This window comes from Ixodes scapularis, unplaced genomic scaffold, assembly GCF_016920785.2.
Source record: "Ixodes scapularis isolate PalLabHiFi unplaced genomic scaffold, ASM1692078v2 PGA_scaffold12__126_contigs__length_90152505, whole genome shotgun sequence".
In the NCBI taxonomy this organism is placed as follows: Eukaryota; Metazoa; Arthropoda; class Arachnida; order Ixodida; family Ixodidae; genus Ixodes; species Ixodes scapularis.
In genome coordinates this window covers 81,004,293-81,027,853 of record NW_024609838.1, presented here as the reverse complement: position 1 = coordinate 81,027,853, position 23,561 = coordinate 81,004,293, and positions in this window count along the sequence as shown.

Sequence of the window (23,561 nt, the reverse complement as noted above, 5' to 3'; positions counted from 1 at the left end):
TCCTACAAGGTCGGTAGCCTAAATTTTTGTTATTGATAATAGGTTATGTTTTAGTTATACTGACTGTAGTCACTTTATATCCTGCTTGGGGGTGCGTTGTTTAAGCAGATGTCACGGGCCCATTTTCGTTGTTTTAAACTTTATTACATACCGCATGCCATTTGATAGACCCATGCAGGTCTTTCGTCAAAAAAAGATAGGTACCATTTACAGCCGACAATAAAGTTCATATGCTATCGGTCAAACTGGCCTCTACCGCACGCGGTCCTTCCGACTTCATTTTACATAATCTGAACGGAGGTTCGCCCCGTCGTTCAGGCTCTAACCTTGGTCCTCGTGGGGAAAGACACATCGGCTGCCGGCACGACGACCAGCGACAATGCCGTCGCGAAGATTCGCACCCTCTTCAGTGCCGACAACGCCAGGCAGGCCATGAAGGTGTTCGACCGGGACCGCCACAAGGACATCAGAGGAACACTCCAAATTCTCTTCGTACTCATGGCCATCCTCTCTGTCATGAACTACGGTTGGTAGCTTCTGCTGAGACTCGATGCTCGGAAAACGCAGTTGGAGCCGAATGTTCGTGGAGCGCGCCGATTGGAGCTCGGCGACAATTGTGCGGCTTCATAGTCGAGAGAGTCTAATTGGCGCGCTCCGTAAACTTGGGCCCCCGGCTGGTTCTGTAGCTCCGTGTTTCGTAATATTTGTTTTAAGTCATCAGAAAGCCTGCACGCTGTCCTGTGATGTCGTGCGACGGGTTGCTGAAGGTACTGATGCAAGTCGCTTCAGGTTGACTCGCAGCAGGACAGTTCGTCACATAATACAACTCGCATATCGCAAAACGTACCATCAAGTTTGGATTGAAACAAGACCTCTGCTATGTTAAAGCTGCACAGGACGGGTGTTGGCACGATTTGTCGCGATATAAGAATTTCATCGAAAGGAAACGCTTTAGCAAGCGCACCCCGCATTTCTATTAAATCTGGAAAAGAAATTGAATTTCCTTCCTTCCCGAATATTATTTTCTATCCGCAAAATTTGGCGAGAAATATTTTCCCCTAAATATAGCGAGAATATTTGTGAGCATGCGATTGCGCGTATGTGTGCAGGGCCTCGACTGTCGCTGCAGATCATTCGCAAGACACTGCAAGGAACACGCTAATCTCGTTATTAATGCGACAGCATTAAGTGTCCCATGTGGCGGAGCCAGCGTAATCCGCAACCGCAAAAAAAAAAAAAAAAAAAACGGTAGAGAAATTTTATCCGTTAAAAAAAGCTGCAACGCTGCCCGCGCGCCGGATAGTTGCAAGGAACGCCACTCCTGGCGCTGCTCCCGCGCGCCTCCGCAGCAGAGCACACCCGCCGCTCCACAGAGCTCGGGCGGTCGGCCTCTGCAGAGGATAGCAGGGTGCGCAGCTTGTAGGAATACGCTACGTATACGAATGCTTTCGCATTCCTACACGTAAGCAGTCGTAAATGTCCTCCTGTAATGTTTTATTAGAGTCATTGAAAGCTTAAGAAACACGTGGCTCATTATGCTCACCCTGTTTGCTTCGTTCCTCGACGTTCCTATCGGCTAATGGCGCTTCGCCATTGGCAGTGGACTGATAATGAGATGCTCGCCACGCCCTGTGTTTCTCAAGTTGTCAGTGACCGTCATCACAACCAGCGGGCCGCCATGTTTCCCTACTGGGCTGTGGAACGCGTTCTGAACAAGCGCTGTAACAGTTCTGCAGATTATCAGACGTTCCGCACGCGTTCACAGCCCAGTGACTCGATGTTTGTTTAGAGCGCAGCTCTCAGGCGCCCGTTTCCGGGTTTCGCGGCGTCGGCGTAACGAGGCTAAACTTAGCGAAAAAATTTACGTTACGTGACCTCAACACCAATTCAGTTCTCCGCTGAATATAGGGGGAAATTCAGTTGCTGCACTGGATTTAGCGGACACGTTCAGTTTTTCCGCTAGATTTAGCGGGGAAATTTAGTTCCTCCGCTAAATCTAGCGAAGAAACTGAATTTGTTCATAGTGACATGACACCAAGTCATACGAGGTCCTCCTCCCCGCTAAAGTTAGCAGGGAAACCGAATTGGTGTTGAGGTCAAGTATCATCAATTTTCAGCTAAATTTAGTGGGGAGGAGCAGGAGGAGGAGGGAAGGGTACGGCGGAGGAGGATGGGAGGGTGCGCAGCAGGAGGGGGGTATGGAGGAGGAGGAGAGAAGGAGGAGCGGAGGAGCAGAAAGCACGGAGGAGGAGGAGGAGGGGCAAACCCTCCTCTACATAACTTCTCCTCCTCCTCCTCCTCAAGAGCTGCGCTCTAAATTTGCATTACAGCGATTTGTAAACGCCTTTCATTTTCGCCTGGGTGATAAGCGCTGGAAGGGTGTATGATTGCTCTTCAGACATTGCTGCAACCTTCTGTCGATGACCCAGGTCTAGAGGAGATTATGTACCCGTTCACGCGCCTCGTCTACGGCTGGTCCTATCAGCGGTACTCGCTGACGTCGGCGGTTGCTGGTCTCGTCGTGGGACTAGTGGGCATCTTGGCCGTCCTCTGCCTCAAGACTAGCGGAGCCAGCGACTCTACCTTCATGGTCGTGGGCGTCCAGTTCGGCTTCGCGCGCAACCTGCTGCTGGGGGCAGCGCAGTTGCCCGTCGCGTTCTACTTCAGTGGGTTACCTTTCTCTTCTTCGCTATGGAGCCGATAGATAAGCTACGTTCCCCAGTCACGACATGTCAGCCACCTTGTTGCTATAAATTATTGTCGTCATTTCCCCGAAGCTCCTTTAATATCGGCAAAAACGCTTTTCCGTCCTAAAAAACACGAGCAGAATTAGAGCCCGGAGAGTCCTTACACCTTAACTAAGGCAGAGGAAGTAGCATTCTCCAATTGAAAGTACAGCCAATTGCGCCCACTTTGCATTATGCAACAAAATGGCGGCGTCTGCAAGACAATCGGGAAATGTAATGCTAATCTCGTAGAATATTGCCGCGTGCATGATCGAGACGATACGCCTTCCCTTTCATCTAGAATTTGTGTATACTCTTGCCCCGAGCGTAAAGATATGAAGGCCAGATTGACCTCGTCTAGTCAGTCTCGCCTAGCTCTTTCCAGGACGTTCTAGGTTAAATATTTGAGATGACGAGAACATAGTCGATAAAAAATCCGAGCGCCGTATCGCCGACTCATTCGCTGATTCTCTATCACGATAGCCAGCTGTTACACTTGCGCAATGTCGCTTGCTGCTGCCGCCGTCGATGCTCCCTGCTGCTTTCTCGACATGTGTTATTTGTTTCATTTTCGGCGTAAGTTCGCCCCCATTAAATATATTGTTCATTCCGTTTTGTCTGCGTCATTATCTGTCATTCTTGGCAGACGAAGAGGCAGGAGTTCAACGCGGCGCGCGGCTTGTTGAACTGCACACCCTCCTCTCTCCAGATGCCCGATGAGTGCACGCAGTTCAGGATCGTCTCGTTGAGGTGCTGCCTTGCTCAATATCCCAGCACCGACAAAAACGTCGTTTCTGTCGTTGGTGCGCTCTTACGCCAGCTCGAAGGGTGCCCCCTACAAACAATCGGCGCTGCTGTGCTGGCGGCCGGACTTGTAGACCACACTCACGTCGAATTCTTGAAGTTGAAGAATCCACTGGACGAGACGTCCAAAGATATCCTTCAGGTTCGCAAGCCAACAAAGCGAGTGGTGGTCTAGGACCACTCGAAATGGGTTTCCGTACAGGTATGGGCGGAACTTGCCTGTCGCCCAGACGACGGCAAAGCATTCCATTTCGGGCGTTGAGTAAATGCTCTCTGCCTTGGAGAGTGTCTGACTGGCGTAGGCAATTACACTTTCTGTGCCGTTCTGCAGTCGGACCAGCACCGCGCCAAGTCCTGTGGTCGAGAATTAGAGGCGTCTGGAGTCTTCGTCTGAGCTCGTCGAAACCCCGCTGTTGTTTTTGTGTCCACTCGAACTTTACGGGATCCTCTGTAAGGTATTCACGGCGCGGAGAGATTGACAAAATCCCAAACGAAACGTCTATTGTAGGGGCGAATCCCCCAAAATCTTTGGGCTGCCTTTTAGTTCGTTAGGCGCAGGAACCTCGTCTATGGCGGACGTCTTTGCAGGGTGAGACCGCACACCTTCGCAACTTACGATATGGCCTAGAAACTTCAGTTCACCATAGACGAACCTGCGCTTCGTCGGCTTTAGTGTCAGTCCAGCGGTCTTGATCGCTTGAAGCACGGCCAGAGGTCGCTTTAGGTGTTCGTCAAAGTCGCTTGAAAATACCACGACGTCGTCGAGGTAGACGAGACAGCTTTGCCATTTGAGGCCAGCCAGCACGGTTTCCATAACGCGCTGAAACGTTTCAAGTGCTGTGCATAGTCCGAAAGGCATTCCTTTAAGTTCATACAGTCCGTCCGGCGCAACGAAGGCTGCCTTCTCGCGATCTTGTTCGTCAACTTCGATCTGCAAGTAGCCGCTTTTCAAGTATATTGACGAAAAATATCGGGTGAGGCGCAGCCCGATCTAGGGTATGCATCTTTCTTCGTCACGGCACTTAGTCGACAGTAGTCCACGCAGAAACTCAGCATTCCGTCCTTCTTTAGAAGGCAAACTGGGGACGCCCATGGAGTACTTGAAGGTTGGATGATGTTGTGGTGGAGCATTTTCTGAACCTGCTCTTGCATCACCTCCCTTTCATTTCAGAGGAACACTGGCCTTGGAGCATTTTTCTTAATTTATGACCAAACCCAATGAAACTGCACAAGCTTGTTTAGTTTTTTGCGCTGATTTCGTATTTCTGGTCATTTTCTCAGTCAGTATAAATATCCTCAAGATAATTAAAACTTGCCTTCCTTTGTCTGAAAGAGCGATAGGGAAAAAACTGCTACAAAATACCCTTTTTAACACATGGCTAGATACTACGAAGTGTAGAGAATACAATGCTGGAAGTACTTTTAAGATAAACTCATTATTAGTGATTTTACCACACATTGAGGTTCAGTGCTGAATGCGTGGCTAACAAGTAATAAAACAAAATATCAAATAGAACATTTTCTAGGCTCATATTTGAATATCTGCTCGCAACATCGTATGCTTTACACATTTAGCTACACATTTCAAGAAAGGTTGTATTCCTGTCTGGCTCTTGATGCTGAGATAGCTCTCCTGCAAACTTTCAACAAGTCCAAAAATTGTGTTTTGTGAAAACAATATTTTAGAGTCAGCTTCAACAAACAACCTGACCGCATAAACATTATAAACTGATTTATAACTCAAATATTCATCCACAAGATTAGAAGCCGGGTAGATTCAGAAGAAACAGCCATTGCCATTTTCAAAAGAATGCAGTGTTAGGAAGTTTTCCCCTTTTAACAAGACTCTGTACGGCAACTGGTGGAGAAGCAGTGTGTCGCCGTTAGTAACGATGCGGTACTTTGGTACAGTCATTTGTCGCACCCTTCATGACGTCACGAAGCCCTCGCTGAACTCTGAAAAGTTCAACTAGCCGTCACCGTTGTGAAACGGGCAGCTCGGAGTCGACGTCGAGCTCTGAAGGCGGCATGGTGCTAGACAGTGACGGCGAAGGTTGCTCGGAGATTACGGGAATGACGGCTGACGCTTGAAGTTGCTCGACGTATCCAACGACGGCACCCTTCGTTAGGGGCTGCGACTCCTGTCGAAATTTCGTCACGAGAACCAGGTACGTAGCCAGGATTTTGATTTGGGGGGGGGGGGGGGGGCGCCGCCCATGACAAATTGCTGTGTGAGGGGGGGGGGGGAGAGGGGGCCTCAGCAAAATGGAAGATTTCGGGGGAGGGGGAGGGCCGGGCCCCATGCCCCCTCCCCCCCCCCCCCCCCCCCCTGGATACCTGTCTGACGAGACCAGTTGCACGTCGCTGAAGGGAGCGTTCGAGCAATCGAACGCTCCCTTCAGAAGAGCTTCCCCGCACTGCGTGCGGGGAAGCTCTTCTGAGGCCTTCTGGCTAAGGGTACAAGAATGCTCGAACGCGGTGGCAAGTTCACGTGGTCTGCACAAACTCGGGCCGGCGCTGCCGTTACCTGGGAGTACTCCGGCGTTAGGGCAGGTTTTCGGAGCATCAACTTGTTCTCTCGTAGATCGATGACAGTACCGTACTCGCATGAAAAGTCCATCCCGAGGGTACGTCCCCAGCGAAGTTCTGTAGAACTCCCGTCTGGTGTTATGAGGTGCCCTCCGGCGTTTCGTAGTTGAAATCCATTCCATGGCGTCGTCACTTTCTTTAGGCGTTGAGAGAGTCGGCCACTCCACACGGAGTAGTCCGTACCGGTGCCCGCAAGTGCCGACGCGTCGTAGCCGTCGATAACAACGTTGAGGTTGTTGGACACCGTTGCAGATCGTCGCTCTGCTGCATGGCGTCGGTCGAGGTGGAGGTCTCCGGAGTTTTTGGAGGCTGTTTATATCGTCGGCCTATACGGCAACTCCACCTCCACTGGTTTCCGCGCGGGGTTTTCCCGGTGGAAAATGGGGGCCAGGCTTTCGCGGCGGGACCTATAAGGATGCGGTGCTTGACGTCGTAGCGACGGCGATCAGGGTTCTCGGGAAGAACCCTGTACCAGAGATGGCGGACGGCGCAGGTATTCCCTGATTTCCCTTAGTTGCTCTTGAAGGCGGGGCCGAGGGTCGTTCGGCGCATACCCTCTCAGCCACACATGGCGGAAGCTGCACCTTTGGTAAAAGTGGCCGGCCGCAGTGATAGCATATAGGGCGTTTGCCTGCCGTTCGACACACGTAGGAGTTCCACGGTGCATAGGGCTCCTGGCAGGCGTACTGGACCTGGTCGTTGTCGTGTCGGCCATACTGCGGCGCAAAAGACTGACGTCGGGGCGGCACGATATGGAGGCGAGGAGAAGGCGGAGGCCGTAGGGCCGTTACCACGTTAGCTAGCGTCGGTTGCTCGAGTGGAGCAGGCTTGACAGCAGCCCATGGTTCGATGGCTCTCTGAAGCTCTTATCGCACGACTCCGGCGACCGACAGTGATGTCGGGGGATGGGCACCATGCAGCAGCCTTTTTAATCCGTCGCGAACAACGTCGCGAATGATTTCGCGAAGTTCGTCGGCGTTGGTGCTGAACTCGATGCGGAACGAAGCCAGGGTTGAAACGTCTTTGAGCTGATGATAGTGAGGAGCTCGGGCCGATAGTGGCCGCTCGTTGTTTGTTGCTTTGGCAACAAGCCCGTCAACTCCGCTTTAAGGGTTGCGGACGAGGCCGCCGAAGATGGCGTTCTTCAGGCTTCTCATGAGGATATGCAATATTTCCTCCTCGGTGGCTTGAGGGTCTGCACGGGTACTCCGCCGCAGGACATCTTCGACGAAGTTGGTGACGGTTTCGTTGGGGGTCCGAGTCGTCGCCTGGAGAAGGTCTTCGGCCAGCTGCCAACGATGCAGATTCATGAACGTCCGCTTCTGGTCGGTTACGCAAGCGTCCCACGACGCAAGCGAAGCCTCGGGGTTCTCGAACCAGTGCCTCGCGGTTCTCTCCAATAAGAAGTAAAGATTTTGGAGGTGCTGTTCCGTTGCCCATCCGTCATAACGGGCTATGCATTTATAATGCTAGAGCCAGTCCTCCGCATCCTCGTGAGCCTCACCATGAAATGACATCACATTTCGTGACGCGACAGGCATGAACGTCTGTGGCGACTGGCTGCTTATCGCTGGTCCCGTTGACAGGTTCATCTTGCTATTGGCTGGCAGGAGACCGAACTCCAAGGGTTTACCTTGGGAGCAGAGGCTTCCTCGTGCGTGGATTTCCTCCTAAAAAAAGCCTTCTTTCTTCATAATGGAACAGCGCGAATTATTGCAAGGACAGGAGAAGGAACTGGACAGGACGAGGCTGACTAACAACTGAAAGGTTTATTCACAGGAAACCACGAAGAAAAACACATAACACGACTCTCTAATCACGATGGAAGTGCGCATGCGCCTCACAAAATTGGGTGCTATCAGTTACACAATGTTACATGCGTCATCCCCGATCTAAAAATTCGACCTCATTGTCCAGCAAAATCAAGGAAGCCTGACTCACGCAGGCTGACCCCTCCTTTATTCTATGAGCTTCAACAATCTCTCGAGCTTTTTGGTCTCGGTGTTTATACAAAACAACGGCTTTTCCCAGTAACGGGGTGCAGGCGCAGTCCCTGCAGTGTAACGCCAAGTGGGAGCTTGCCGCACCTGTTAAAGAACTACGGTGTTCCCGCAGGCGAATGTTGAGGCACCGCCCCGTTTGTCCGATGTATACCTTCCCGCAGGTGAAGGGTATCTTGTATACTACACCCAAGGTGCATGGCACGAACTCAATGCGGTGTTTTATGCCGCACGGGCTCTCCCCCTGTTTCTCTACCTTGTTAACCCGCTTTTCCACTGCAGAGCAAATACTGCTTAGCTTGTTACGTGCCGAGAACACAACATCTACCCCGAACTTCGAGGCTGCTCTCTTAAAGCCGTGTGACATGTGGTGCACATACGGGATGACTGTGACCTGCTTTTTTACTTTTGTGGCTACTTTTCCCCGCGCCTCACCCTTAATGTTCCTTCTTTCTTCGTGGAGCAGGCTAGCACTGCGGGCCATCGGAGAGGTGCGCTTCATGGGTTGCGGCACCCCGCACCTCCACCAGAAAGTTATGAATGACAGGCAGTGAGGTAAAAAAAAAAACACAAAAAAACAGAATGAACTAAATATTTAGTGGGGGCGAACTTGTGCGAGAAACGAAAAAGAACACCACGTCGAGAAAGCAGCAGCGAGCGTCGACGGTGGCTGCAACAAGTGACGGTGCGACGGTGCAACAGCTGGCTATCGCGAGAGAATCAGTGAACGAATCGGGAATACGGCGCTCGCCTCTTTATCTACTATGCTAGGCATCTCGAATATTTGACCTAGAATGTTTGGGAGAGAGCAAGGGCGAGACTGACTAGGCGAGGTCATTCTGGCCTTCTTATATGTTTTACGCTCGGGGTAAGAGCGTATACCAATCTTCTAGATGAACGGAGAAGCGTATCTTATCGATCATGCACGCGGCATTATTCATTTATTTACTTACAATCCCCTCAAGGCCATCAGGCGCTACAGAGGGGAGTGGATGTAAAAGCACAATGATGAAAATTAATTCGCGAAATCTGATGGAGTTCTTGATGTTAGCGATGTGTTCGGGATGGTCATTAGAGTTCACAATTGCATTGGGGAGAAGTGCGTTTCGATGTGCTGTGGAATAACATCGCGGCCGGTCTATGGGGAGCATGTAGAGAGGGGAACCTGATTTAGCAGCGGCGAATAGAAGACTATGTACGCAAGGCAAACAAGGAAAAAAGTTCAGCGGGTTCAAAGTAATGGGAAAGAAAGATTAAAATCCATTAGAGAAACACTGGCAAAGTGTGAATAATCAAATTCAATGCAACGGACCGTACGGCTTTCAGGTGACTCAGTGCTGGCCTCTTACGCAAAACTGTGAGGGTGTCAGATTGGAAAGGCGTATTTTAGTTTAGGTTGGACCATGATAAATTCAAAGGAGCCGTTTTTAAGAGAAGCTGAAGAGGTACTTGAAAAAAAAACAGGTTGAGTTGAATTTTGGAGTATTTGTATCTCGTGAATCTGAATATCAAGCCTTTTTTTACCCGAAGATGAAACTAAACGCGAGAAAACCGGAAAAATCCCCGACCAGTGGTTACATCATACCCAAAATTTTCGGCCACCAAGCCCGTGACCCTCATGTGGCGGCGCGTGCGATTGCAAGCTGGCCAGCTGTATTACCCCGCACTGACACCGGTCATGAAGTCTTTTTCGGACCTTTTTGAATGTAGCAAGAGTGCGCGTGCATATATTTGATAGGCGTTGAAGACGCGCGAGAGCATATATATATATATAAAAAATCTGAATATGACGTCGCGCTCCGGGAAGGTGGGGCTTCAGCGGTACTTTGAAAATTATTTTCTGCAGCCTCCGTGCACCCAATTGAAACATAATTTCAATATTCGTGATCCCGGAGGCGAAATTAAGACGTTTAAGTGTTTTTCTTTGAATACAGAACCGTTTCAGTTTTCCTTTAAAGCGGTACGGAAACGAAATTTTTGAATTTATATATTTAGTTGGCCTATATTTTGCTCAAAGCCCAGAAACTCTTGTCTGAACTTGTGTTCCTAAGCTGCCAGGCAGAAAAGTCAAGAAAAGTAATTTTCAAACAAATTAGCATTTCAAGATTGCATCTGTGAAGCTTCGTTGAAATGCCTCCACGTCAGCGGCCTCTACGAAGCAGCGCCAGTTCGCGGTAGTATGGCTCTCTTGCCGAGTTACTTAGTCCTGAACATGACTTGGCGGAGAACGCTAGCGAGTTTACTACGTTTTATATGTTAGAGCTTTCACACTTCTTCCCAACCTGCATCCAACAACATCATGATCACCGTTTTTTTACGGAAGATAAGTAGGAGCTTGATCTGAGGATGCGTGGACCTCTGCCAAACAAACCATAACCCCCCCGATGCGCTAAGAATAACGCGCTCAAATATGGCACCCAGGGAATACCTTATATACATAGCTTGCGGGGTTTCGCCATTGCTTTGCACTGGCGGTTATTTCTACTTACTGCTTCCCCCTAGTTACTATTTCTGTAATGTGAAACAAACGCGGTAAAACGAACGCTCGTGGCGCATAGAATACCGCCAGGGCCGCGAATGACACGTTACGGGCAAGCTATGTTGGGCATGCAGTCCTCAAATATTACAACAAGGCGAGAATGTCACGCGCTGGTGCCACCAAGCGGCAACGCTCGCAACTACAGTACCCTTGGCCATGCAGGAGCCCTTGACGTCACGAGCGGGTTACGCATTGTGCTTTTCGCTGGGCGTTTTGAAGAGAAAGATAAAGAGCTCGCGGTCACGTCATTTTGTTTCCGTACCCTTTTAATGAAACTAGTAGTGCTTAAAGGGAAGCTGAAGCGGTTCTGTATTTGAGTAAACACGCAATCTTCTTCATTTTTCTTTCACGGTCACGAATATCGAGAATATTTTTCGATTTGGTTCACGGAGGCAGCAGAAAGTAATTTTTGAAGCACGGCTGAAGACCCCTCCTTTCCGGAGCGTTACGTCATAAATGGAGTTTTCGGAGTCATCGTTGCTATGGGGCCAGCCGAACTGCTGGCGGCGAACCGGGGGAGGAAAGGGGGGGGGGGGGGGGGGGGGGGGACGCGGGTATGCGCTGGCCTGACGTTAGGCCGAACGCTACGTCTTGAGGTCTAACGTCGTTTACCGGTACCCGCAGCAAGGGCGATGATGATCATGAGAGGACACGTTATTTCAGCACGCGCCGCGCCGAGCTTCGCACTCCCACCGCTGCCTCACCCAGCGGCGCAGCAGCCCCCCAGCGAGCTAGGACGGTTTGCGCGGCGTTCCGCCGCACCCTCTGCCGGCGCTGCGACGGCTTCTGCTCCTCTCGGCGCCGAGAATGCTTTCGCATTCAAAACTCATAAGAAGTTTTTAAGTGTCCTCGGAACGTTTTTTTAATGCGAAAGCATTAACACTCTCATGGAGCGAGCTGACGTGATCAGTTTTAAGCGCGAAAACGGCAGATAGTTTCCGCGCGCTTTCGGTTCCATCGGCTGGCGCGCGTCGACGGGACTCCCTCCCATTGGCCGCTGCGCCACGGCCTCCGAGATCCCGAAGCTCGGGCGCGCTGGTACGCAGCAGACGACAAAGGGAGCGAACGAGCGGCTTGCATGCTTTCGCATTCACAACTTATAAGAAGTGCTTAGGTGTACCTGGAGCTTTTTTTTACTGTGACTGTCTTTGTGAGAGAACAAAAAACAACTAACACGTATTTTACAGGGTGAGAATGCCAAGGAATATTTATAGGCGGCATGTAATGAAAGTTTAAAAAACTGTCGGATCGTCCCTTTTAAGACGTTGGCTGTGATAGACTCATTGAAACTAAGTGATTCTTCTCTTCCATTTTATTATTTAACTTCTAAAAATAATCTTAAGGTATTCGTAATAAAGTTTTAGTAAGAGCCTCTTTAAAGAAAACATTATCACTAATGTTATTGATCGAAGAGGGAAGGCGGCTTGAATCATTGGAGCTTTCTGGTTGTCCGTCCCGTTTTTCCCCATCTCTGGGTTACGATGTCACTATTTAACCAGCTCGCCCGCACACTTGCTTTAGTTTCAATCGTTCGACGGTTGGAGTGTAAAATAACGCGAACAAATGACGTTTTAAAATTAGGCATAACTACTTTATGACGACTAACAGTGGTAAAAAATATAGAGTGGTAGATTTTATGACGTAGTATGGAGAACCGTGTGCGTGTTGCTCACTTCTAACTGCCATATCCTTTATGGGCTTTTCTCATCAATGGAAATGACGTTCGTTTTGGATGTTGTAGCAGTTGTCATTGTAGATGCTGTAGTTTGCACATCCGGGCGTATGATGTCCGTCGTCCACGTTCCCAAATACTTCAAAAAAAGATCGCCCGCCGCACGAGAGAATGGAATACGAATGCACCGCGTCCTAAGCGGAGGCTTTATTACTGAGCGTTAACAACCCGCCATAGCACTGTCAATGCCAAGAGCTCGTGGAAGAAAACACTATCTCATACGCTCCGCAACACGCACACACAAAAAGCGAAAGAGTTGGGAACAAGAAAGTTCAGATATCTATTTTGTTAGGAACGTTTTTTCACGCACCGTGCGTGAGCGTGAAGATACCCAACACCGTAGCCTCCTCTATATTCACAAAGCCTAGCAGTTCAATGACGGAGCCATAGAGTGCCCGGTCGCAGATTTGGAGCGCGAGGATCTGGTAGCAAAGAGCCTTTGTCGTGGAGTCTGGTATTCAGCTCACAGCTTTTGCAGCGGCGAGGACCCCGGACATGGTTTTCAAACCCGACGAGAAAAGAAGCGGTAGCCCGAGGAACGCGAGAAGCACGAGCGGGCATTCCATCGCTCGGCACAAGTGTGTTTCGGTGTCTCGCCGCAGCGGGGCGCAGATTACCTGCCTCTTGTCTGCCGCTCTACCTTTTCACTTTCGGCGGCAGCGCCACGTGACGATCTGCCAAGCTCCGCCAGTATAGAGGAGGCTATGCCAACGCTTCCCTGTGACGTGTCGCAACTGTCGCTCTGAGTGCACTGTACCGGGTGAAACAAGGAGACGGTAGGCTCTTTAAATCGACCGGAAAATTCGGTTTCTTAACCTATCGAGCTATGACTTTGTGCAGCGTTGCCCACAGATGGTGCATTTTTTTCGTAAAATTTGCAAAGAGCGAACTTACCTGAGGAAAAAGTAAAGAAAGAAAAAGGCTTAGCTCCTATGGAAGCGCAGCGACGCCACCGGTCTGCAATCAACACGGCGCCGTTTCGCACGGTAGACAAGAGATGGCGCAAGCGGTCGCGACGCCAACTGCCGCCAACGAACGAGCAGACGACGCCGAGAACCGGCGTTTTTAGCAGACAAGCAACTGCAGTTGCTTGTTGTTACCGCGCCTGTTTTTGTTTCTGCAACTGTCGCCGTTTGCGGAACGCGCACCGCTTTTGATTCGAAAAGATCGTCTGCTAAAAACGCTGGCTCTCGGCGCCGTATGCTCATTCGTTGGCGGCGTTCGTTGCGCCATCTCTTGTCTACCCTGCAAAACGGCGCCGTGTTGATTGCAGACCGGTGGCGTCGCTGCGTTTCCATAGGAGCTAAGCCTTTTTCTTTCTTTACTTTTTCCTCAGGTAAGTTCGCTCTTTGCAAATTTTACAAAAAAAATGCACCATCTGTGGGCGACGCTGCACAAAGTCGTAGCGCGATAGGTTAAGAAACCGAATTTTCCGGTCGATTTAAAGAGCCTACCGTCTCCTTGTTTCACCCGGTAGATTAACATGGGACTGCTTAATTTTTTCTTCCTCAGTCGCAGGCTTTCAAGACGTTTGAATGTTCACCAGCTTGCTTACATGCTCCATGTCATTTCAAATACTGTGTGTCGATGGAATAGTCTTTTATAAAGCAGACACAAATGAGGCACATACTAAAGTTTTAACGACTGATTTTCCAATGAGATTGTTTTAATTAAAAATGCTGGCAGTGGGTGGTATCGTTTCACTTTAGGCCTGACCGCAGCCAACGCTAGGAGTCGATGAAGCCAATGAAACAGGGTTAAAAGTGCATCGTTACGGCGCCCTTGTACGTTTTCTATCACCAACCAAATCAGTCACGCGCCAGTGGATGCGGCGCCATCCTGCGCTTTTTCGTTTTCTTTTGGTGCCTGATTGTTTTAGCCAGTGTTATCAAACCCGTAATGATAACAAGCGGCGTACCCATTCATTTTTGGCACCACTCGATTACGTCCATCGAATCACAGCGTCGGCTGCGGTCGTATACCTAAAGGGATACTACAACGAAATTTCGGCCCTTATTTTTTTTGGTCTACACTTGTCCAAATGAGCAGTTTTACATTGGGCACACCAATATCTTGTTGCAAAAGACAGAATGAATTTTAAAACAAATTAAACGATTTGCAAAGAGCTCCTGGTGGATGTCGCTAAAGCATCGTTTGTAATGCCCGTCTAGGAACCTTGACAGGTAGTGACCATAACTGTGTCTCAAAGATCTATACATGCTTTGAACCTGACGGCCTCCCGACAGCTCTACGGCCAGCACAAGAGAAGAGAGAGGGAGGAACTCCGCACTCAATGGGACTCTCTTTTGTGCGCCACAGACGTCGCTATTGTCCCTTTGCAATATGACGAAAGATTAACCCGTCACTTAAAATTCTCAGAAAAGCAGCTTTGCGGTTAGCTGCGGTGGCTCGGTGGCCCGATGACTGACGTGCTTCGACCGCTTCGGTGTCTGTAACGGCTAGGGCATTCTGACGATGTCAACCTCGCCGTAGCTTAGCTCATCCCGAGACAAACTACGTCACGATTGCGCCGGATTTGACGTACTATCCGCTCGCTGCTCTCCGAGCACTTGCCAGAGTTGGCCGTTTATAACGAAAAATAGAGCCATCGGAACTTAAAATACAAACGTGCGATTGTCATTTACGGACGTTGTGGATCATAATCAGTCTTGTACACGTTACTAAAAAAAGTAATGGATTATAATTACTATTACACTTGGCTAAAAAGTATTCGATTAGATTACTTGCTTACTCAACAGCGAACGTAATTGGACATTACTTTAAGAAGTAACCGTTATTTTTCCGATTACTTTATTGTGTGAAAACTTACAACTTTAGCGCTCATAACGATGAACTACTTCCAACCAATATTTCACATTTGCACAAGTATTGAAGAAGAAAAAAATGGGTTCCCTCATCGTGGTCGTTGCACCCTCACAATGCGGACACAGTCATAAAATTTGTTTGAAGAAGTTTAGTGTTTTGGGCATTAGCCAGTCGGGGGGGTGGGGGGGGGGGGGGGGGGAGCGGAGGGCGTTCTAGATCTTGTGAAGCTTAAGCAAGGGTTGTCGCTCAAAGTTTGCGTCACTCATTTTATTATTCACACGTGGATGAACTCGCATGTTATCCAAAAGAGCGGCAGCTCCAGGATTTGATACGGTGGCCGAGTGGTCTAGCGCACACCAGCTCGGAGCACGTGGAGCGAAAGCTCGCGCTGCAGAATCCAGGGATCCTGGGTTCGAGCCCCACCCCTGCCCGTTTCGATCTGGATGAGCATCGTACCGGCGTGCGGTCGTGTATCACTACTGCGTGATGCACGTTAAAGACCCCAGGCTAGCGGCTGTACCGCACTGGCTAAATTTCTCATCTACAGCTGGGAGACTCGTCGCCCCTGTGAGGCAGACCAAGTTCTAGGCTGTATAGACCCCTTTCGAAATTTCGGCAACCCTGAAAATCTTTAAGCGGCAAAGCAGAAACATCTAGCAACACTGGGCGACCGCCGCCATTGTGAAGTGTTCGGCCAGTTCGGCAAGTTCGGCTCTTCGGCTGTAATTCGTCTGGTTAGCGGCGGTGCGGAGCGCGTCTACCGATCTCTGTTCCTTCGAACAATGGCTTGTGCGGGCGTCTTCCCCATCACCGGCTGGGTGAACGACCTTTCGAAACTGCCACCGATCAGCGACAGCGAAGTGGAGAAATTCTACAGAAGCCGTTCGGCCACGGACCGCTCCATGGAGAGAAGTTACAACTTCGTCGTCGAGGCGTATGTGGTGCCCGCTTCAATAAGGGCGAACTACTCGCGAAAAAGGCAAGTGATTCATTTTTCTACGGTTTGAATCGCATATCGTGTGCCAACTCCTTCACACCGGCAATAGATCGCATCGCAAAAAAATTAGATGTTAACGGCGTGCGCCATGAGAGTCCAACGCCTTCGTTGGCGAGTCGCTTCGGGAAAAAAACTCGCTCCGAACGTCGCTGGTTGGCTCAGCCGCATCGCAGAAAGTCGGATCAGGTAGCGACTGCTCAAATTGCGTCGTTTTTTTTTTTTTTGTTTTTGCCGCGATGGTCGCTTTAGCGATGAAAGTTATCGCGCGACTACATCGCATCGCCGGTGTGAAGGCGCCTGAAGCTTCCAGTCGAGAAGTTAGCCGCGGAGGCACAAATGATCTTTTACCCGTAGTTCTGAACGGTGCCTCGCCCGTTCGAATTTTCGGAAAATATCGTAAAGCGCGAACACACCAAAATAGAAACCGTCTGAACTGCTATGACTGCACAACTGAAGAAGTTGTTGCTGTATCGCAAATATAATGTCCTAAATTCCAACTGTGGTAGCTTCGGTGTTTTCCTAAAAAAGAAAAAAAAATAGGCCACTTGGATCAGTAATGTTATTGTAAATGTATGAAATATATGTTTGCACGTTGAAACTTAGGCTGTTTGCATGGCAAGGGGAATTCGCAGCTGGTTGTGTATGGTAACTGATCCTTATTTTGTCTGAAAATGTGTATGTCCACTTCACAACTGCAGCTGCTTTCAAGTCTCTGAAATGTGTAAACACTCTGTACGATTTCTTTTATTCCAATCAGCGGAGGACGTTTCTACCTGAAGGGCTCCTGCTTCCGCAGCAAAAAAAAGACTCAGCCTCCTTACACGGTGATGGCAGCAACAGACGTGCAAGGCCAACTCTTGGATGGAAACTGTGACTGCCCTGCTGGAGGTGTGGCGTGCAACCACCTGATGGCGCTGCTTCGGACCGTAGCACTTTTGCAGGCCAAAGGCTTCAGCGAGGCACCTGCAGAGCTGTCCTGCACGGACCTGCCGCAACAGTGGAGAGTACCTCGAGGGCCTCACATCCGCGGCACTTCGATCCAGTTAGTTGACTGGAGATGTGTGAGGGAGGGCGGCCAGGACACCCCACTTATGTCCCGCCTCTATGAGAGCAGGGTGGCTCCCCGAAGCCAGGAGCAGCAAGAAGCTGCTACGAGGAAGTTTGCGGAAACACTCCTCAGCCTTGGCAGCTGTACTGACTTTGCAGCAGCTTTGCTTCAAGTGCAAGACAAGACCTCGAAGGACACGAAGTTCGGCCCTGCACTGGCTGTTGCACCGCTGGCGTACCAGCAGCCTGTCTTCCCCCATGGACTCAAGGTCATCACCAATATCCCCCAGTGCACAAGCCACCCCTACCAAGCCCCACAAGAATGCCAGTTCTTCCGTGGAAGGGAACCATGGGAGATTCCCATTCCGTTCCTGGGAAACGAGATTTTGGAGGTAATGATACAGATCGTTATTGTAAATGCCACTATACAGCGAACAATTGTATGACATCACATTGAAGTGCGGTTGTAAGGTCTGCCACTGCTGTGTGTGCACGGAAAACTATGGAGACGCATTTCTGCTTGCCGCATCGTATTCTCACTGATAATATTGTTCTTATGTTACAGGGGGGGGGGGGGGGGGGGGCAGCTGGGGGCTATGTGTTTGTTTTAATGTTGTTGCACTTGAGTATGCGCACGAATAGTTCTTGAAATGGCGTTATTGAGACCACCCTATGTTCGTAATGGGTGGGATATGCTCGCACACAATGCCAACAAACTAATCTTGAAGCTCAGTGGCATGCTAGAGCTGATGTGAATTGAAATAAAGACTGCAGCTTTACTTACGTTGACTATACAGTTGTCGGTAAGTCCACAATTGAGCAGACCAGGACCAAAAAGCACCTTTATGGAATGAATAACTTTGGTCCCTCATGCAAAGGTGCATGTAAATTGTTGCAAAAGGTGCAGTTCCCTCCACCGGCACCGAGGGATATTCTGGGAGTCACTGTCACAAACCGTTTAAAGCAGCCAACAGTGGTTGACGTGAGGCAACGTAACCAAGCGAGCGGCCTTTTGGGATTTTTGCATCTATATAGGACCAGTCATAAATTTATCTGGTTCTAAACAGTTTGCACTACAAAATGCTCTGGTTCATTATTTCAGCATTGTTTTTTTATTTGTATATTCTAGAGCCTGCAGCTAACAGCACAGCAGGCGAGAGACCTCGAGAGGAATACGAGGCAGCAGTCACGGAGTCCCACGTGGTGTAAAGAGCGCAAGCTGCGGTTGACAGCATCCCACTTCGGCACAGCCTTCCGAAGGGCAGTGTGGACTGACAAGGGTCTGGATGCCCTCGTCACCCCAAAAGACATATCAAAAGTTCCTGCTGTCAGGTGAGGTGTTAACAAAAACCACAAATGTTAAAGAGATGGGGAACCACAATTTTGATTTCAGAAAACAATGCAGGAGCTGTAGGCGGGACGCTACAATCCCTACAACATTGCTCGTAAGGCGACATCTCGAATCGACGGCCATATTTTGGGGGAAAAAAGGTTGAGATTGAACGAGGCTGTAGAGGCGCGTGACGTCAAGATATCTCGTTTCCTCCTCCCTTGGTTTCGCCCCCTCAAGGCGGCGAGGCGGAGAAGACACGAGGCCATTCCCTTCTCCTCGGAGAAACAAGACATAAACATAACTGTCAAATGCGCCTCCTTTTTTTTTTTTAGAAAAATATGGTAATTCGTTTGATATATCGTTGTATGAGTGATGTTTTGATGTTTGTAGCATCCCCTTGTACGCTTTTGCTGCCGTGCCTTGTGGAATCCAGATTTCGGTTCAGCATCCTTTTAAGGTGTTTCTATGTTTGCTAAGGCACATCTGTCTCATTCCTTCATCAATTTGTGTTCAGGCAGACTACTTTCATGTATATACGGCTGGTTGCTTCCAGTGTTTTAGAGCACTCTGAAAAGCCGCTGTGCACTTAGCTGGTCGATGCTGGGCGCTCCAAGTATGTTCGGCTGGTTCTTTTAGGGCGCTATCGAAGCTCCGACTCTCGTATTCCTCCAACTTGTAGCGATTTGAGGCGCTCTGACTTTGAAGTGGGAGCGTGAAGGATGCAGACATGCTGCCAACCGGTCACGTCACTCCAGCCATTCCGCCAGTCCATTGTTCGGTTGAAAGAGAATGGCTGACAGACTTGTCGTGCCTAAATGCCGCACCGATCCCAGCGTTGTGTTGTGCTCCCCATATGGCGTTTAATGCTGATGGGGCATTGCATCATTGCTGCTGTCGACCTAGCAGCCAGCAGTGATAGCACCAGCTCGGACGACAACGACGACGGTTGTGTTTACGAAGCCAACGGGGAAACAGTTTGCACAATTGTTCAAAGTGCCATGCACAGTGCCCAAAATGAAGGCTCATGTTTTCGCAGTAATGAGGATCTACTCTGACAGAGAGGTAAGAACCAAAGTACGAGGAAGTTTTGAGGCTGTAACGTTGCTTTGTATGATAGTTTCGCAGAAACTTCCGTTCAGCACGGCTTGCTTTTCGCCACTCGGAAAACTTCACGAGCGTTCGAATGGCGCACTGTCTGTCTCGCTCAGATTCAGGTGCGCTCCGGTGTCTCATAGATCAGATTTAGATGGCGGGAGCGCTGGAAAGCGACCAGTGAGTATACCATTGAGACACAGGGCTTGTACATGACAGTGAAGCCCCTTCTGAAGCTAGATCCAAAGAAAGATATGTGCTACAGTAAAGCTTGAAAGGTTTTTAGTGCAGAGCCGAGGTTTGATGAGCCAGAGGAATCACCCTATAGGGCGATTTCACGAAACACAGTTTTACTTCCGGTGCGTAATGATTGAACATGTTGGTGTTGCACTCTGCTGCCGTGTTGCTTTCCCCGGCGTAGGCACCACTGTATGTCTTCTGACATCTGATCGCTTATTGGCATTGTTTGTGGTTATGGTGAGTCTCAGAAGCACAGCGAGTGGTTCCGTCGACGACGAATTTTGGTGTAAGTTTTGTCCCTACGCATTCTTATGAACGGATGCTGTGAGGTTGATTTTCCTTTCTTGCTTAAGTTGTTTGGTGTTTTGATTGTCTGCACTCCAACGGCAGTCGGCAACAACAAAAAATATCAGCTGGTACCCGATTTTCAAACGTACGGGTCTTTATTCGGAGTTATACTCTGCTTCATGCTTAGCGTGCAACACTGTCAAAGCTACTGGCATGAGCATGGGGCTTGATCTTGTTGATCATTTGCACTCGTTCTCGCGCAAACAAAACCATAAATGAAGCCACGCGCTCGCGCCAGTAGCTTTGACAGCGTTGCACGCTAAATATGAAAGAGTGTGGGACATGCCGACGTGTTAGCAGACGGGTGTCATTGACCGAAACGGCCTTAGGAGACACGTCGAGGGTTACTTCAAAAGGAACAAAAACAGAGTAAGCGATGTGTTACGGAAAGGAAATACGTCCCCGATTGTGCGCCTTTCCGGCAAGATTTTGAACCAGAAGTATGTCGCACGAAACCACCCTATTGGCAGGACAGCATTTGCTTTTAAATACATACCAAACTGAATATTAGGTCAAGGTCCAAAGCAGCAAGCATAGTGTATAGATATGCAATACATCATTCTATATCAAGAGGAAATATCTTGCGAACTGCCTTAAACCTATAAATGTTATGGGCCAGATTTGGCGAGAATAGTTTCACCGTAGTGATTTTACTCGGCGAGAAAGGAAGACTATTTCCTCAGATGATGTACAATATAGGAGAGGTAAAAAAGGGGCTTGTGAACAAGAGGCGGAGGACTGTGCGTGGGAACAACTTAAAGGCAAATACGGCAGTGACTAGGCAGTGACTCAACTAACCGTAATAAAAAAGTGCTATTTTGTTCCCTTAAAACAAATGAGCATCATTTGAAAATAAATATACTTGTACTCCATTCACACCTAAGCTGACAGGGCGGCGGGGGCTACATACTCGGAGGATAAATTTCTTCCAGTCTTTTATTGCTTGACTCTGTGCGCTCGTATAGGCAGGGACCCTGATTGTGTGGCGCAAAGCCGACACTTACTGGTCTGCCATACACATAGCTTCTATCGTTCTGTCAACTTAGCAGTGAACAGAGTATGGCTGCTGTTTATAGATCTTGTGCATCCATATAAGCACACTTAGAGCTGTTTTCATCATACCCTGAATTTCTACTGTCAATGCCTCTGAAAGTGCACATAATTGTTTTTGATAATAAAAAAATTGTGCAACCCAATGCAGAATCTGCTGTGGGTACCAGTCAGGTGGCACTCAACATATTTTTATATACTATATTTACAAGAAAACCAAAACAGTAGAAAACATTGTCCGATCTAGCCGCCGGTCCGCTCGGTCGCCGAATCGCAAAGCTAGTGTCTCGTGGTCTTCTTCCGTGCGCCTCGGCTTCTTTTCTTTCGCTCCAGTGGTACAGCTGGCACGGCTGCTACACTGCTATGACTTGAACAACGTGTTCGAGCTATTTTGGCCTTTGAGCTTTCTCCCCAAAGTGCATTGTCAAATCTCTTCAGTGTGAGGCGACACTAGTGGTGCCTTTGGGTTGTTGCAAGCCTGCTTCGGGTTGCATTGTTTGTGGTGTGATTCATGGTGTTCCCTGTTTCAGAGGCCTCTAGATACCTCGCACCTTGTTCAAGCTGAACACTGATGGCAAAGCAGGCTTGTGAAGCAGCCTGTGCCCGCTAGTGTGCACTGGGCTGAAGAAATGGGAACATGGTATGCAGACACAGCATCGTCATTTATATCTGGGTGGTAATATAACCCATATCTAATTTTTCAGGCACGGCATCATCAACGAGCCGGTCGCTGCAAGGTTTTACGAAGATATCCTAAAAGGATTGGGGCACCAAGTTACAGTCAGCGGCTGTGGACTTTTTGTTGACCCGGAAGCTCCATGGCTTGGAGCGTCACCGGACAGGATTGTGTATGATCCTGCCGAAGACCCTCCTCATGGCATCGTGGAGATAAAGTGCCCTTCGTCTCTCTGGCTGAAGACTGCGGACGAGCTCGAGCACTTGGACTTCTGCTCCAAAGTGGACCAGGACCAGTCAAAGCTAAAGGACAGCCACCCCCATCACTTCCAAGTTCTTGGACAAATGGCTGTTTCCGGGCTACAGTGGGGGGACTTCATTGTCTACGCAAAGCACTTCATACTCATCGAGAGAATAAGGTTCAATGCGGGCGAATGGGCGAGCGTGAGTGCGAAGCTCGAAGACTTTTACTTCAACGTGCTGCTGCCTCACCTGGAGTGCAGCAGGTAGTTGTCTAACATCAAGATAGGGCCTTCCGTGTTCCGAATAAAGGATTGATTAAACAAATAACACCAACTTGACAAAACAATACTAACAATTTAATCAGCTGTTTCGTCCCAATTCAGGAGACATCGTCAGTGTGTGCCAGGGAACACAAATAAAAAGTACAGCAACTAGTGCGCTATTTAAGGACGTCCACATACAGTTCGTAGAGGGAACTGTGGTTAGCATTGCACCGCGGTCCCCCCCCCCCCCCCCCTTCTCCCACACTTAAAAGGCGTACCCGTTGCTGCACCTCCATGATCACCCTCCCCGAAGTGTATGCAGGCATCCTTAAATAGCGAACTGGTTGCTGGACTTTTTATTTGTGTTTCCTGGCGCACACTGACGATGTCTTCCAAATTGGGACGAAACAGCCGATTAAATTGTTAGTATTGTTTTCTCAAGTCGGTGTTATGCGTTGAATCATCACGAGTCTTGGCTTTTGGAACATTTTTGCATAAACGATTTTGACCCATTGCATGTGCCATTTTATCTGTCTCAGTAAACACACTAGGCGAGGGTACTATTCTCTTTTCACAATAGCTTTGCAAACTGTAAAAGCTACCGCCCCCTTACTAATTAAATGTTCTGTGCTAAGGGCTTTAATGACTGCCAACAACAAATAGATGGTAAGTGTTTAGAAGTCTTTTATTCACAAGGTGGAAGTGCACTGACAAGCAATATTAGCAGGGCTTGGCAAACATGCAGACACGGTGCACTTGATTCGTTAAGTGTGACAATCGCCGACATTTCTGTCTACTCAGTCTTTATTTCGCCCTCTCTCCTAACTGGAACAGTACACAAATCTGCAGTGAGGCTCACGGATCCGTTCAGTGTGAATTCACTTCAGTTAAAGGGATACTTCAACATATTTTTAAATATTCCCGTTGTGTTCAAAGATAGGTTGAATATGATCCACAATATCCGTAAAAAATCGCACGTTTGTAATTTGAGCTTGGTGGTTGTATTTTTCGTTATAGACGGCCCACTCTGGCAAGCGCTCGGAGAAGGCCCAGCGGA